Genomic DNA, 4,670 nt, shown 5'->3' with positions numbered 1-4,670 from the left:
CACTAAGTGGGGGTGGGGGTGGGGTGAGTCAGGGTACACAGTTCTTTGGAGAAGACAGTTGTCATCCCTTTTGGTAGCTAGCCCCTCCACTTCCCCCTGATGCCTAGGAGCCAGCTGATGATAGAAGAGGGCGTAGGCTATGCTGTCTCCCTCGGCCGGAGTGGGTGCGTTTCCTTGGCATTCGCTTCGAGGTGGTGGAGCACTGCATGGGATGGTGCCCAGCAGCAGTGCTCCCCCAGTGGGCACCCATGGATTTGTCGGAAACCAGTGGTCCCAAAGGACTAGAAAGTCTAATGGCGTGTGCCTCCTTCAATCCTGCCAAGGGAGCTTGTAAGATAGACATCTCTGACCGTATGAAATGCTACTTTCTGAAGACCCAACTCCTTGGTTGTTCACTTGAGCTTGTTAGCTAACTGAACCCTGTCTTGTGTTCACCAGAAAGTGTTGTTAGATGCCGCCAATAGCAGCCTTCTGAGTAGAACAGAAGGCAGCACTACATGGTCGTGCACCATCCTCACACGCATTCCCCTGTTTGAACCCATCCCCTGGTCACAGCCTCTGTGTCAGCCCATCTCTGAGGAGTTCCTCCTTTGTGCTGACCCTGTAATTGTAAAGCATGATGACCTCTCCCGGGGACAGGTTTCTCCAGATGGCACGTCTCAGGTACTTGAGAGGAAATCGTCTTACCCTCACTTCTAAGGAGCATTTGGCTAGACTTCCTCTAAGACAGGTTTGTTTGGGTTTTTGCCGGTGGAGGTACTTTCAGTATTCTTCTTGAACATCAGAATGCAAAGTCATCGGCCCTTCTTGCGTTTTTCTTATTCGTTGTCTACCTTTCACATACATGTAAGGTGATTTTAAATGCTCTGGCTTGGGTCAGGTGCCAAGGGACAGCATTGCTTTTTAAATGGTTTAAAGATCGTTTGCAGCAGATTTGCCCAAAGCAAGACGCCATGTGATCTCTTGACTTGTGCTTTCAGCCATCGGCCGTGGAGGCAAGTAAAGTGAAATCCGGGACAACATCAGTCCTCTCTCCGGTTTCCGGAATGTTGTCTGCTGGTCCAGTTGTGAGCACTTGGGTTTTCTTTGGGTTGAGGTGTCGTCCGCACTGAAGGCTGTCTTCTTGGAGCTGCGTCAGGAAGTGATTCTGGTCCTTTGCTCCCAGTCAACCAGGCCATGTCATCTGCAGGCTCTGAGTGTTCCTGCGCCGCCAACGATCCTCATGCTGAGCCTTTCCTCACAGTCCCACTTTCTCTGGTGATTTGTTCAGCATGCAGATACAGCCCTGCTGTCCACTTGCCCCGTGCTCGACAATGCGGAACCCCTTATTCTGTTCTCATCCGACTGCCCCTTGGTCCGCATCCCGGTTCTATGTGCGCACAGTGAAAGAGTCTCAAACGCCTATTCTTTGAAATGTTAACAGCAATTTGTTCTGATCGGAATAGCCAGTGCGTTTGCATATCAATAGAACATCTCAAGTGGCATTTCTATAATTCCTGGACTTCGTTTTCTGCCAACACATTCAGTGTCGTTTGCACTTCTTCCTTCAATAGCTTCAGTTATTGGCCGTATACAACGTCCTGAATTCATTGACTGTCAACCCCGGTACCAATCTGAGCACAGTGATTCTGTGTGTTCTTTTGATGTTGCTCCTCACTCAGAATTTTGCCCAAACAGTTCTTCAGTATTGAAACTGGAGGCTTACACTTGTTCTTCAGTTCTTTTAGCTGGAGAAACGCTGCTTGTGTTCTCTGCTCTTTATACTTTTCATTATACTTCAGTCTTCCTGAGTAGCCCTTTGAAATCTGTTCCACTCTTTTCTTTGATTTCCTGCTTATGTTTTAAATATTCTACATTCAAGAGAAAGTTCCAGAGTCTCTCCTAACATTCATTTCGGTGATTTCTCTTCTTCCTGTCTTTTAATGACCTTTCGCTTTCCTTCTTCACGTATGACGTCATCTGGTTTTCAGTCAGTAGTGTTCAGTGTGGCAGATTTATTCTTAAGATGATATCTAAATTTGGTGGAGTATACAAAGGTTGTTCAAGGGGACTTCAAAAAAGTTCATTGAAGATAATGGATTTTTTTCACAAACATTTGAAGCCCTCCCTTACACTTTGGACCTTGGAGATTTGCTTGAATTTTCCTCAACTTCAACCTGCACTTCATATGAGCAATGGATTGCCGGTTCTGCAGCCAGCCCCAGCTGTTCTGTGGCCACTGCTTCTGTAAAGATTTCAGCCTAGGAAACCCGACAGGGCGATTTTACTCTGTCACGATTGAGTTAACAACAACATGTACATACATGCGTACATCTATATAATTTATTACCAATGCTTCCACTTTCTTCCCTTTATAAAAATTTCAGTAGAGAAAATAGAACTCCTAAAAAAATGAATGGTTTCTCTCATCCCAATTATTGAGAACAGGTTGTTCTTTTTTGGTGTTTTTTTTTTTTTTTTCCTTTAAATCGGAAACCACATCTCCATTTTGAAAGCCACCCATGTAAACTCAGATGCCTCTCCTGACACAGGAAAGATCATTTAGAACAGAATAGTTAGTGTTGGATCAGTTGTCTTGGCATAGGCAGTGTGAAATGAAAGACATCATTCCTATCTTGGAAATGAGAGTACGTGGCACAATGGGTTCCGTGTTAGACTGCTAACCTAAGGTTGGTGTTTCGAGTCCAGCAGCTGCTCTGAGGGAGGAAAAAGAGGTCTTTTGCTTCTCTAAAGATTTACAAGCAAAAAAAACAAAAAAGATTTACAGCTGTGGAAAACCTAGGGAGTGGGTTTACTCTCTCGCATAGGGTCGCATCGAGTCAATACAGACTCGATGGCAGTGGGGTTGGTTTTTCTTGGAAACCACAACTTTATAACCTGTTCAGCTCAGCCTTGAGGATCTTCAGGGTCAGCCTTACGTCTGTGGCCCTGCGACACACTGAGGGAGGAGTGGTGAGGCGACCTTCCTTGAAGATGAAGGGTTAAGGAAGAGCAACGGCTGCAGTTGGTTTGTGCGTGACTTCAACTTTGCGGCCACCAGTCATGGATGCTCTTGTATGATTTTTGTTCCCCAGATGAATCTAGGTTCAGCTCAGAGGCACTCAGATGAAAATCTTTAGGTGTTTAATAATGGCCCTGGTCCCTTCCCAGCCCCTTTGACCGCCGGGATGGTGGGGTAGAAGAAGAGTGGCCGGTGTGCCTCTGTGCGCAGGAATTCATCGCTTGGCTTTCAGATGTCTCCACTGACACAGCGGAGATGATGATGAACACAGCTGTGCTCGGCTGTTGTAAGGATGAAATAAGAGCATGTGCACATGGAGCCTTCAGTGCCGGTGGTGATGTTCATACCCACGGTGGTGATGTTCATACCCACGCAGGCCCTCCACTGGGGTTTCCAGGAGATTCTGAGAGAGGTAAATTGGGCTGTGTGAGATCCCAGAATGCATGGTCAACAGAAGTGTTTATTCTCCCTTCCCTGGGCTTCCAGAAGAAAAGTTTGCCGCTCTCAAATGCTGTAAGGCAGTAGTTCTCAACCTGTGGGTCGCAACCCCTTTAGGGGTCGACCATCCCTTTCAAAGGGGTTCCCTAAGACCATCAGAAAACACATATTTCTGATCATCTTAGGAACCAAGACACCACTCCTCTATCCGTCTCCAGGCTGGTCCGCCCACATACAGATACACCCACATACAGTACAAGTACCCTGTGTGAAGACTGTTAGCCATGCTACACCATGCTTCAAGACAAAATTTCATATTGTTTTTGTGATTAATCACTATGCTTTAATTGTGTTCAATTTATAACAATGCAAGTACATCCTGCATATCATATATTTACATTATGATTCATAACAGTAGCAGAATTAGTTATGAAGTAGCAATGAAAATAGTTTTATGGTTGGGGGGTCACCACAACATGAGGAACTGTATTAAAGGGTCCCAGCATTAGAAAGGTTGAGAACCACTGCTGTAAGGGGCAATGAAAAGATAGAAATCTCAGTTTCTAACTACTGTCAAGTCTTGTGAGAAAAATGACAGCTTTCTCACTTAGAAGAGTGTTACTAATTGCCATTAAAAATTTATTCTGCTCCAGATGGTTTATCCCTCCTATCTTGCCTAGATATACCTGCAGAGATAATAATATACACAAAAAACAAGACAGAGCAAAACAAAGCAACAAAACAACGACAAAAAAATAAAAGCCTGTAAATAGTTCAAGGTCTGTTTGTTGACCTTTAGGAGTATTTTCCGGTTGAGTCTGATAGGGAGCCAAGCCCTGGCCCCAAAGTCTATTTTTGGTACTCCCTCGGACTTCGTTGCTCTCCTCCCTTTGCTGTTCTGTTGCACACCCTTAGTGTTTCCCCTCGGTGTGGTGGAGTCAGATCCGGTGCAATTCCCATGATGTGTGTCCAGTGTTGTCCCCTGTAGTGCTACCAGTCAGTGAGGGACATTGTGTCTTGTAGTGGGGTCGGCCCTATATCATCCTCAAGGATAAACAATCTGGAGAAGGAAACAAATGGACCAACAGTTCCAAGAGGACACAGGAGAGGGGAAAGCAGGGAAAAGGAAGTGGATGTTAACAAACCCAGGGACAAGGGAACAACAAGTGATCTAAAATCGATGGCATGGAGGGTGTGGAAGCCTGGTAAGGCTAGATCACGGGCAATGTAA

At 45.6% G+C, this 4,670-nt stretch overlaps 1 protein-coding gene across 1 annotated transcript in view; it reads left to right on the top strand.

The window, feature by feature from the left end:
* The window catches only part of SEPTIN11 (septin 11), a 111,604-nt gene that overhangs the window by 100,765 nt on the left and 6,169 nt on the right, over positions 1-4,670 (top strand). The window lies entirely within an intron of this gene.

Source organism: Echinops telfairi, unplaced genomic scaffold (genome assembly GCF_000313985.2).
Source record: "Echinops telfairi isolate 266 unplaced genomic scaffold, ASM31398v2 ScPeMD7_7468;HRSCAF=8506_0, whole genome shotgun sequence".
Classification (NCBI taxonomy): Eukaryota; Metazoa; Chordata; class Mammalia; order Afrosoricida; family Tenrecidae; genus Echinops; species Echinops telfairi.
The sequence above is the reverse complement of the archived record's forward strand: the minus strand, read 5'-3'. Positions and strand labels throughout refer to the sequence as shown.